The sequence below is a fragment of the Schistocerca piceifrons genome, chromosome 5, assembly GCF_021461385.2.
Source record: "Schistocerca piceifrons isolate TAMUIC-IGC-003096 chromosome 5, iqSchPice1.1, whole genome shotgun sequence".
Classification (NCBI taxonomy): domain Eukaryota; kingdom Metazoa; phylum Arthropoda; class Insecta; order Orthoptera; family Acrididae; genus Schistocerca; species Schistocerca piceifrons.
The window spans coordinates 548,303,645-548,316,379 of record NC_060142.1 but is presented as its reverse complement, the minus strand read 5'-3'; the positions used below and the strand labels follow the sequence as shown (position 1 = coordinate 548,316,379).

General features: G+C 43.7%; 1 protein-coding gene across 4 annotated transcripts in view; it reads left to right on the top strand.

The window, feature by feature from the left end:
• The first annotated feature begins 5,530 nt into the window (after positions 1 to 5,530).
• The window catches only part of LOC124797890, a 481,263-nt gene continuing 474,058 nt past the window's right edge, over positions 5,531 to 12,735 (top strand). For all 4 annotated transcript variants that reach the window (XM_047260999.1, XM_047260998.1, XM_047260997.1 and 1 more), the window contains exon 1: positions 5,531 to 5,686. The gene's annotated coding sequence lies outside the window, so the exon portion shown is untranslated. The remainder of the gene's footprint in view (positions 5,687 to 12,735) is intronic.

Genomic DNA, 12,735 nt, shown 5'->3' with positions numbered 1-12,735 from the left:
TGAACAACGATGAAGTAGAATTTCAAACGGTAAATCTGATTAGGAAAAGCTGGATGGTATCACTTCAACCGTACGTGAGTATAATACTGCGTCGAAGCGAATATGATTTTTAATGATTTTTAATCTTATTTTTAGTGGAAGTTACTTTTGTCTTTGTGTGTCGGTTTCGTGCCACATGTTTAGTAATCAACGACCCTTCTAGTCCACCACGGCATCGCAATAGGCTTTATTTTAACAGTGTGCTTGTTTAATGAGCTATAATTTCCGCAAGAATGTCTGTTCTTTCGTGCGCTCTCTACAAAGCAGCACCAAAGTTTGATTCGGAATGCACCACGTGCTCTAGTTCGGCTATATGCAAGCAGCAGACGCAGTTAGTATGTTGAATAATTATCGCACAACGTCGTGCATTTGTTAAACCTCTGCCCAGAATAGTGCATGCGTAGAATCGTAATGCGAAATAGTCTCATGTCTCCCACCCCCGTTTTCTGTGTTTCTTCTTGCTGTAGTTAAATTGTGCTCTGTTACATTCTCACGTAATTCTTACTTAAATATTTCTAGTCAGGCACCAGTTATGTGTAGTTAGGATGTGCAATCAAATACTTAGATACAATAAATAATCTACGTGAAAGATAAATTTTGTGGTGTTGACCTTACCCACTTACTTCGATTTCCAATCCTGAATTAATCAAGTTGCTTCATGCACTACATGGAGTGCTATTTAAAGAAATATGCATACTTGTAATTAAATTATGAAAGTAATTAAACTAATAATTTTCCAGCTCCGTTCTTTTCTAAATGGTTAGGAAGGGCTTGGGCTGGTGGCGACCCTGAATTTCTGAATTTTTGTCATTATTGATGAGAGAGAAGCAGCGAGAAATGCGAGATAACGTATATGGCTCGATGAGAAACGTCGTAAAGATAGTAATACGTTACACAACTCTTTAACCCGATGACTAAACAACAACAGTTTATTTAGAGACACCATTCGTGTAAAACAACTGACGCTCCAAAAATCGGTATTTGATCAGACTAGCAATATCGATCCAGATACAACACTTAAACGCGAAAGTGAAAATTTGTTTCCGAAATCTGGTTTTCTTCTTCTGTTGGCTGTGTCACATGTAAACGTGCTATCTGACGCAATCGTCCTGAAATGTGTTTTCGCTCTCGTCTCACAGCCCTACCTGTCCACTGAGGATTTACTGGTGTGCACGGAAGCAGTTGATTCCCTGCTGACAGCCATTCCCCGCATGCCGTGCTATTGAAGCTAATTAACAATTAGAGTGGCAAAAAAAACCTGGTGTCAGATAGGAAATATGGAAAAATCGTGATCCTCCAATAATGGATTGATCAGGAATATTCGTTCGATGCCAGCTGTCTTCTGCACGGGCCTTTAATCTTTTATGCTGCCTGGATCACGGACACTTCTGCTAAACTGCAGCTATCCAGGCATTTGATACGAGATGGTCGTTTCCATTTTTAAGGTTCCTTACCTCAGTCGGTAGAAACGGAACCCTTACATAGAATCACTTGGTTGACCGCCTGTCCGTCCGTCTGTTAACACCCCTCTTGCTCAGGAACGAGTAAAGGGATCAAGATGAAAGTTATGTAAAATAGTAAAGCCTACGTCCCCTTTGCGATGGAAAACATTTTATCTTCTAAGACAATGTAATTTAAAGATACAGCGACTTGTGACACATATTTTGATACTCGTGAACTCACTCACCAAAACCTAGAACCACGAAATTTTCCAAGAAGCAAGGTTTAACAGTATAATTAAAGGAAAAAACCTGAAAATTGCTAGTTTGAAATTACATCACATAAAATATATTTATTTGCCATTTGTTGTCTGTCTGTCTGCCCGTCTTTTAAGACCCTTATTTCTCAGGAACGGGTGTAGATATTAAGTTGAAATTTACATCAAATACTAAGGTCTACGGTCCACTGGCAGTGTAAAAATTGAAACTTTTAAGTTAATTAAATCAAGAGTTGCGGCCATTTATGTCACATATTTTTAGACTCGTTGGTTTCCGTACAAACTTACTAATGTTTATGGATAGTTTTTACGAGTGAGTTTTGATAGTCGCAAACATATATCATAAAAACCATCCATATACATAATTAAGTTTGTACGGAAACCAGCGAGCAAGAGTCCTACTCGCACTTTTCCAGTTTTTATTAATTAACGGCGATAGGTGTGCGTGTAAATTTTCTTAGGAATTTTTCTTGTTTTGAATGTCTGGAACCGCGCTCGTAAGGTTTGAATAGTTTAGACTCGCGCACGCACCCTTGGCAGAGAAATTGCACTGCACAGAGATGAGTTAGAGGTTATCTTTGGTCTACGGAAGTGCGCGCCAGATTTATCGGTTGACGGCGAGTAGCTGAGACAAGACAATCGAGCTTTGGAGTTAGATATGAAGAGTTTTTTTTTTGTAGTAGTAGTAGTAGTAGTAAGCAGCAAACAATGAAGATTTTTGGGAATTATATTATGGACTAATAGAAGATTTATCGTGGAGAGAAAAAGTGTTGATTTTTGCATTGCTACAATCGTACTCTTTGTAAAGAATAGATTATAGGTAATGATTAAGTTTGTTCGATTTGCGGCAGCGGTTTGATAATATAGCATTCTTGGTTCCTCAGACAACCAGATCAGGAATCTTTTCGCTACTCATTTTTATTAGTATTTATCGATCATTGCTAGAGAAATGGATTTAAGAATTAGATTTTGGATTTTTTTAAGGAGAGTTCAAGTTTCGAAATTGTTTGATTATAGTTACGTGATTTTAGAAAAAAGCTTAACTGTTGCTAATCTTTCATACTGAAGTCAGTAGTGGCCCGTACCCAAATATTCGCATTTATCTCATGTTTAGTGCAACGTTTATGCTTCTATTTCCACATACTTTCACCCATGTCAGTTTTTGCTGTTAACTGTGAGACACCTTTTATAAACAAAACACCAACGATTCGACCGGCTTGCCGCGGTTCTCCCAAGGGCGACGGAGACAGGTTTTCACAAAATTACGTCGAAGTTATTTATTACGTATACACTGAGGTGGGAAAAATATTAGGATACCTCCTAAAAGTGTGTCGAACCTTCTACACCACTGGCCATTAAAATTGCTACACCAAGAAGAAATGCAAATGATAAACGGGTATTCATTGGAGTACCCAGAACAACCACCTCTGGCCGTAATAACGGCCTTGATACGCCTGGGCATTGAGTCAAACAGAGCTTGGATGGCGTGTACGGGTACAGCTGCCCATGCAGCTTCAACACGATACCACAGTTCATCAAGAGTAGTGACTGGCGTACTGTGACGAGCCAGTTGCTCGGCCAGCATTGACCAGACGTTTTCAATTGATGAGAGATCTGGAGAATTTGCTGGCCAGGGCAGCAGTCGAACATTGTCTGTATCCAGAAAGGCCCATACAGGTCCTGCAACATGCGGTTGGGCATTATACTGCTGAAATGTAGGGTATCGCTGGGATCGAATGAAGGGTAGAGCCACGGGTCGTAACACATCTGAAATGTAACGTCCACTGTTCAAAGTGCCGTCACTGCGAACAAGAGGTGACCGAGACGTGTAACCATTGGCACCCCATATCATCACGCCGGGTGATACGCCAGTATGGCGATGAGGAATACACGTTTCCAATGTGCGTTCATCGCGATGTCGCCAAACACGAATGCGACCATCATGATGCTGTAAACAGAACCTGGATTCATCCGAAAAACTGACGTTTTGCCATTCGTGCACCCAGGTTCGTCGTTGAGTACACCATCGCAGGCGCTCCTGTCTGTGATGCAGCGTCAAAGGTAACCGCAGCCATGGTCTCCGAGATGATAGTCCACGCTGCTGCAAACGTCGTCGAACTGTTCGTGCAGACGGTTGTTGTTTTGCAAACGTCCCCATCTGTTGACTCAGGGATCGAGGCGTTGCTGCACGATCCGTTATAGTCATACGGATAAGATGCCTGTCATCTCGCTTGCTAGTGATACGAGGCCGTTGGGATCTAGCACTGCATTCCGTATTAACCTCCTGATACGATAAACCGCAATCGCGATAGGCTAGAATCCGACCTTTATCAAAGTCGGAAACGTGATGGTACGCATTTCTCCTCCGTACACGAGGCATCACAACAACGTTTCACCAGGCAACGCCGGTCAACTGCTGTTGTATATGAGGAATCGGTTGGAAACTTTCCTCATGTCAGCACGTTGTAGGTGTCGCCACCGGCGCCAACCTTATGTGAATGCTCTGAAAAGCTAATAATTTGCATATCACAGCATCTTCTTCCTGTTGGTTAAATTTCGTGTCTGTAGCACGTCATCTTCGTGGTGTAGCAATTTTAATGCCTAGTATAGTATTTTTCAGTCAGTGATCGGTTCAGACCCAGCCCATTCCATGTAAACACAGCCCACATAATCATGGAGCCACCACCAACTTGCACAGTGTCTTGTTGACAACTTGTGTCCATAGATTCGTGAGGTCTGCGCCACATTCAAACTTTACCATCAACTCTTACCAACTGAAATCGGGACACATCTGACCAAGCCACGGGTTTCCACTCGTATACGGTCCAATTGATAAGGTCGCTATCACTGATGAGGCGCTGCAGGCGATGTCGTGCTGTCAGCAAAGGCACCCACGTCGCTCAACTGCTGCCGCAGCCCATTAATGCCAAATTTCGCCGCATTGTCCTAAAGATCGTTCGTCGGACGTCGCACATTGGCTTCTGCGGTTATTTCGCGCATTGTTGCTTGTCTGTTAGCACTGTCAACTCTACGCGAAACCCGCCGCTCACGGTCATTAGGTGAAGGCCGTCGGTCACTGCGTTGCCTGTGGTGAGAGGGAGTGCCCGAAATTTCGTATTCTCGGCACACTCTTGATACTGTGGATCTCGGAATATTGAATTCCCTAAAGAGTTCCGAAATGGAATGTCCCATGCTTCTAGTTCCAACTTCCATTCAGCATTAACGTCTGTTAATTCCCGTCGTGCGGAGATAATCACGTCAGAAACCTTTTCACCTCAATTGCCTGAGTACAAATGAGAGCTCAAATGACAGCTCCGTCGATGCACTGCCATTTTATACCTTGTTTACGCGATACTACTGCCATCTATACATATGCATATCGTTACGCCATTGGTTTTTGTCATCTCAGTGTGTGATATACCTTGTAGACTCTACCCAGTTGCGACCTAAATTCCGAAAGGATTTTATTCAGACAGACACAGCATTCGTTCCACTACCAGTGTGTTTCGCCGAAGTTTCAGTATTACTCGTCCGGCCAAAAGTTCCACCATCGGTGGCCCACGCTCTGTTCCCGTAGAACCTTTTGGCAACCGGTTTCTGGTGTGTCACTGCTCACCTTCCCGTAAGCGTCCCTCTCGCATTGTAATGACTTAGGAATTCCAACAGGTGCGCGCGGACTCGCGCATGCGCAGTGGGTGCCCGCGTGCAGAGGCGCCGCCGCGGTAACTCCAGTAGTCAGCGTCTTGGGAGACTCCAGTCGCACGCGGACCGCCGTCGAGGACTGTTGTGTGTGGGCGCTGCTGTGTTGCGAGTGACATTTAGTCGTAACTTCTCGTGTCCTGCACATCTGTGTGGCAGTGAACTGTCTGCTGTACGTAACCCTCAGCAACGAAGCAAGGGCTCGATATAACTTTGGATAACCACCCACAGGTAAGCTCAGTGAAATTTTTGTTGTCTAACAAATTGGCACTGAGAGCGTGTTTCTACCAGATCTGAAGACGTCCATGGGAAACGTCGTCTTCGTTTCTTCCAAGGGAAACGAAGGGATCGTATGTTACTAACGTATGTTTGTTGAGTTTCGACAGATACATTTCAAGAAGTATAATGCCACTCGCAATTACATATTTCAAGCGCTATTACCTAGTATTATTTAAAGAATAAACACGAAACGTTGTACCAAAATTATGCTACAAATTCGCCGAACAGCTGTTTAAGAAATAGAATCATACGTTTTGTTTTATCTTTTCATGCCAGTTAATTTATCATTCTTCTACGTACTGGTAAAACAGATAAATGCCGTAATTTGCAGAAAAACCGCTTTCTGACAGCAGATAGCCGTTTTCTCTTGCAGCATCTATCAAGCAAACTTTGAGAAATAGTATATGAAAGATCTATCCCCGTAATGTATTTTCGGAAAAAGACTGTACGTCGAATTTACAAAATGAGAATTTTGTATGCTGTATTCTATTCGTTGTCTAACAAATCATATTTGATACCGAATTGTTGTATTTGACGGCTCAGGATCTTTCTTGAAACTCGTACTTCACGTTGTGTCGTGTCAGTTCTGTGCCCGGCACCAAAAGCACTGTTGTGCAGGTCGAAAACAACGATGCAGTTCATTTTGTATAAAATGTAAACAGATTGAAAACAACGATGCAATTCATTTTGTATAAAATGTAAACATTCATTCCGGTTCTGAAACCGGTGACTAGTATAATCTGCAAACTATTTATTCTATTGGCCTCATAGACCCTAAATTTACGAAAATGAAACGTTTCCGCTACATTATAAGAGAACATTCTTAGTGACTACTTTTACAGATTATCGTTTACAGTTATTTTCTAATTGACTTGGTTATGCTGCACGTAACCTTTACCAGATTCCCCTGGAGTAAAACATCACGTTATCAAAGGGTTAAGATTGCTCTTGCTATCGGGAGGAGAAAGTGGTTGCCCCCTTAAGACCTAAAATTTGTTAAACTCTACAGAGTATCTTCTGGTGATACGTTGACGAGAGACTGTAGTACTGAAAACCTGACACGGCAGAAAAACGTTCTTCCTAACACGTGTGGAAATCCAATGTGTTCATCGCAGTTTACTTACGTAAGCAATGTTGACGTAGAGATGGATCACTTGCTCTTTTTGGCAAGGCTAGGACAAGGAATCAGCCGTGGCCTTGTTAAACTGTCTTGGAACGATCCACGGGAAGCTTAAAAGAATGTCGCCTGAAGTGGCTTAGTGGAGCTTGTATAGTTTTGTGTGGTTCAGCGGCGTTGGGAATGTCTTACAACTGAACGCCAACACAGGGTAACTTCTGAAAACATACATTAATATAAATCAAACCCAATGCGTATTTCCACTCTGCTATTTCCACTACGAGTCCAGTGTCTCGACCAACGGCGCAGTTCAGAAGGTTATGAACAGATCGGAATATATCTAGATGAACTGAGAATGAAGGCGTATTCTTATTCTGCTCTTAGTACCCTAACGTAGTGTAAAGCCTGATTAGTAACATTCTGACAGCTCTCAGGCTTCAGGCGAACTGCCGTGATTTGGAAGAAATATGTGGTAGGGAAGTATCTTTGCAGTCTCAAAAATAACTGACTCAGATTTTGTGTTACACAGTTGGAACTCAGTGGGTGTGTCAGGTAGAGCCGATGAGCGTATGCGGTAGCGAGTTGAGTGGTGAAGTTGGCCTGTTTCGGGTCCACGACCACGTGGATACAGGCTAGAGATATGGAGACAACTCAGAGCTTTCTCTAGACTGTTATCGCGCCACATGTCTGCCATTGACGCCAAGGCATGCCTCTTTCTATATGCTGGTATCATAACAGCGGCGTATATTTTGAACGCGTTTCAGGTAACGGAAGAATGTGCTACTTACAAAACGCACGGTAGCAGCGTTGGGTTGTACCGCAGACACGGCAGTGCGGCCGAGAAATATTTTCTCTCTTCCGTCCATTGAGCAGCTCGGGAGGGCAAATAGAAAGCGGCAAAAATGTGAAAGTGGTCGGTCGGTGGTCGGCGGCGGAATCTGTAATGACCGTCTTGGGGAGTGCGTGCGGTGGACACGAAGCAGTTCCCTTCAGCGTGTTGCGTGGCTGGCTGCTCCGGGCGTTCCGGCGCCATTACACACACTGCAGTCAGCGCGCGTCTTCGTTCCCCCTTGCCTGAGCCCGTAGCGAAGAAAGGGACGCAATGTTTTCTTGTGCCAGCAGATGGCGTCGATCAGGAAGGTCCCGCAGTGCTGAAGACACGCACTTCCTTCCTGCGGATGAAAACTGGTATAAAAAACGGTATCACGAGGGATCCTCTTATAACAATGGTGTTTTCTGTCAATGAAGTTGTTATTGTTGTTGAATTTCCATTTTTTCGCCTTTTCTTTTCATCTATTTTCATTTTAATTCGTTGTGGCCAACTAAGGAGTGCATCTAAACTTATTTGGCCTTGTCGTTTTGCCATTTCCTCACAGTCTCCCTTCATTCGTCCACTGTGTTTCTTCTTCCATTCTTCTGTCAATTCTGAGCTTTGTCAGTTAGGCTTCTCAGCAAAAATTGTATGTTTCGTGAACTGGGGCTGTAAATTGAATGAATGGGGCTCTACCTTGAATGATTTCATCATGAATGCCAATTTCTTTTCGTTCTTCATTAACTTCTGTTAATCTTGTAACGTCCCCTTAGAAAAATTAATGAATTACAGTGCTGATAAACATCTTACGTTATTTGATTTTCAAACAGCTGAGCAAAACTGAACGTACTCAGACATTCACTAAAGTGACACACAATATTTTTAGCGCAACGCAATCTGACTTTCAGTAATCCCTACAAAAGAATGGCCCTGACTAACATTAAACTATACCTTTCACAAATCACTTACCCCACAAAAATTTTCGTTACTCAAGCTACTGCAATACAGCGAGCGCCACTACTGCCAGCTAAATAAAAGATTCAAACTACTGAAGGCACTAACTACTGTGTGTGTGTTTGAGGTTTACGGGCGCCAAACAGCGGGGTCATCAGCGCCCACACTAACTACTGATAGGCATAGTTAGCAAATGAAAGATTTTGATAGAGAAAAAACAATGTATTTACCTTCATATTGTTCAAAAGTCATATTATATATATCAGTTCATGACATCTAGTCTTCCGAATTTACTATCTCTGTCCAGATCATCCGCTCTCAAAACTCCGCCATCTCACTCCCCACATCCACCACTGCTGGCGGCTCACCTCCAACTGCGCAACGCTACGCGCTGTTCACATCCAGCTGCCCAACATTACAATGGCAGACAACAATGCATACTAGCCACAGACTGCACACAGCACAGCCAGTGATTTTTATACAAAGGTGGCGTTACCAATAAAAAAACCTAAACAGCCTACTTATAGTACTATTATTTTTATCGTCTGTTAGCATGTAATACCTTGTATGAAATACGAGTATGAGATGCCTTGGATTTGGCTCTAGTACATAAAGCAGTGGGTGTTTACTGAATCGTAGGTTGAGAATTGTGGCATAACGATTGTCAGAGAACTGGGCGTGATAGACTACATCACGTTTTCCACTTGTCGTCTCACATAAGTTATTTGATGACGTGATTTTCTTACAGAGCGCTACGTGGCGTTACCAATAAGAAAACCTAAACAACCTACTTACAATCGTACTGCGGTTTTTCATCTATAAGGCTGTTGTCGATTGCATTTACAGATGACAATTAGCTATAATAACCACTTTCTGATGGTATCTGCGAAATTTTCTTCTGTGACTTGGTGGATGTCCTGAGATTTCTTTTTCATCCAAATTCAGTTTTCGGGATTTGACCCAAAGATTTTTCTCAGAATGTCGAACCAGCTTTGTGGCTGGGTTCAGCACTTCGCGACAGGTAGAAATCAAGACGTCGATCTTTGCGAGACAAAATCGTCAGATGTAAAAGCAATTTCGCGAGTATTCCAAGGGAAGGTTATTGGGCCGTTACTTTTCGCAGGCTGGTCCCGGCGAAGGTTCGAGTCCTCCCTCGGGCGTGGGTGTGTGTGTTTGTCATTAGGATAATTTAGGTTAAGTAGTGCGTAAGTTTAGGGACTGATGACCTTAGCAGTTAAGTCCCATAAGATTTCACACACATACTTTTCCCGAAATATACAAATAATCTGGTGGATAATGTCCGAAGTGCCGTGAGTGAGTTCTTTAAATGGCGATGTTGTCTATAGGAAAGTTGGAAACGCCAGGAAACTGTAGGGAAATGCAGGAAACCTGCAGTGGACTGGCGATTGGTGCAGGCTGGCAGTCGAGCTCCTTCACGAAAAATACAGTATGTCTCCAGAATGAGATTTTCACTCTGCAGCGTAGTGTGCGCTGATATGAAACATCCTGGCAGATTAAAACTGTGTGCCGTACCCAGACTCGAACTCGGGACCTTTGCCTTTCGCGGGCAAGTGCTCTACCATCTGAGCAATCCAAGCACGACTCACGCCCCGTCCTCACAGCTGCACTTCTGCCAGTACCTCGTCTCCTACCTTCCAAACTTTACAGAAGCTTTCCTGCGAACCTTGCAGGACTAACACTTCTGAAAGAAAGGATATTGTGAAGACATAGCTTTGCAACAGCCTGGGGGATGTTTCCACAATGAGATTTTCACTCTGCAGCGGAGTGTGCGCTGATATGAAACTTCTGCATGATTCGCAGGAGAGCTTCAGTTAAGTTTGGAATGTAGGAGACGAGGTACTGGCTGAAGTAAAGCTGAGAGGACGGGGCGTGAGTCGTACTTGGGTAGCTCAGATGGTAGAGCACTTGTCCGTGAAAGGCAATGGTCCCGAGTTCGAGTCTCGGTCCGCACACAGTTTTAATCTGCCAGGAAGTTTCATACAGTATGTGGTGGTGGTGGTTGTTGGGATGTTTAAGGGGGACTAAACAGCTAAGGTTCAAAATGGCTCTGAGCACTATGGGACTCAACTGCTGAGGTCATTAGTCCCCTAGAACTTAGAACTAGTTAAACCTAACCAACCTAAGGACATCACAAACATCCATGCCCGAGGCAGGATTCGAACCTGCGACCGTAGCGGTCTTGCGGTTCCAGACTGCAGCGCCTTTAACCGCACGGCCACTTCGGCCGGCAAACAGCTAAGGTCATCAGTCCCCCATACAGTATGTCTTCCTTATTGCGCACAAGTAAGCTGAAAGACTCATTACTTTTCTATTACAGTGTTGGCGGCAAATTACTTAAAAAAAATCGAAACATACACAGCCGAAAAAAAAAAATTAGTACACCCTTTTAGAGATTTCCAATTCTCAAGATTTAGTGTTGCAACAATGCATGTGGAGTACACGAAATGATTACGTTTACGGATGAATAGCACAAACGGTTCTGAGGTACCCGGTATCGACAAATGCTGAAACCCCCATATTAATGCGTGGTGTAGCCTCCACGAGTGGCAACGCATCTAGTCGATCGTACATTGGCGAATAATGACCAGGGATACTACTTTAAGCCACGCCTAATCGACCTGTTCTGTAAGTGTTGTTAGTTGACGATTGACATGAGTCACTTCTCGTCTCGACTGGAGAAAAGTCAGGACGTAGTGCCGGCCAGGGAAGTTGCTGCACGCCGTGCAGAGCACAATGAGTTTCGCAGGCAGCGTGTGGGTGAGCGTTATTCTTAGCGTCCCCCCCCCCCCCCCCCCGCCCAGAACAACAAAGGTGAACGTCAGTTGTAGCTGATCGCACCCCAGCCCACCATAGGCCTTCGGCGGGGCCAGTGTGTCTTGGACGAATGCGCTCCACGAGACAGCGCTTACCAGGTCTAAGCCGTACGCGCAATCGGCCATCAGTCGCCTGCAGATAGGATCGGCTTTCATCGCGGAAGACCACGATGCTCCATTCCATCTTCCAAGAAACCGTCTGACGGCACCAGTCGAGATGCTGGTGTTACACGTCTCCTGTTATAAATATTAGCACTGTAACTGCCTGTTCGGGTACGCCAAGCGGTGAGATTCATTTGTAAACGATTTTGCGTGAACAGACTGAAAAACAGTCTTCTTGGTCTCAAGTGTTCCTCCGTCCTTGAAAATCGCGTTCCATTTCTGTTTTACGCACTCAGTTTCCTGGACACACGTGCGTTTTGTATTTTTCTATTACGTTACGTAAGCCGTTGGTAACAAACTTGTTTCCGAGGCCAGTACTATGTTTTACATCGTACAAGCTGATCTCGTAAACAGGCTGTCATTGTGACTAAATGTTTTAAGCAGTAGTTCCGCATAGAATTTATCTTTCGATCCTTTTTTCACTTTCAAGTTTTTTAGTTTGTTTTCTGAACCACCCAAAGCGACTCGTAATAGCCACTACGTCTTTTAATTTCGCTATTCACGCCGTTGCCGACGCGTAAACTGGTTTTTGTTTTCGAAATTTATTTCGCCATTCTCTCTCTCTCTCTCTCTCTCTCTCTCTCTCTCTCTCTCTCTCTCTCTCTCGCCCAGGCGAAGTATACACGGCATCATACATATGGTCTTTCACCTGACCAGTTAGCACTCACTTTAGGGGCGAACGGAATGAGCGTGTCTATTAATATCAAGTACTGAGGTGTACCAACAGAGGACAAATGTAGATCGTATTGCACACATTTATGATAAAAGTATATGTCGCAAGCAAAAATATGACAGATAAGTTAAAACCGTCTAAAGGATCGGTCTAAGAAATACCAAATTAAGATCAACCTGAAGATGCCTAAATAAGGCGAAACGCGTAGTTGAAAAATAAAAAACTAAAATTGCAACCAAGACTGTTTTTAATCAATACTGTTAAGCACTGGTTTGCTGTATGCCACAGATGGATCGGAAGAATACGTTAAAACACATTTGGACTAGCAAACGTGCAGATCCCTTTAACAAGTGTCGAGGTCTCAGCACGCATCTTGGTCTGAGAACAACTTTTAAACAATGTTAAAGTCGAGACTATAGCGCACGCGACAGGTTTTTTCTGCTGTTTTGT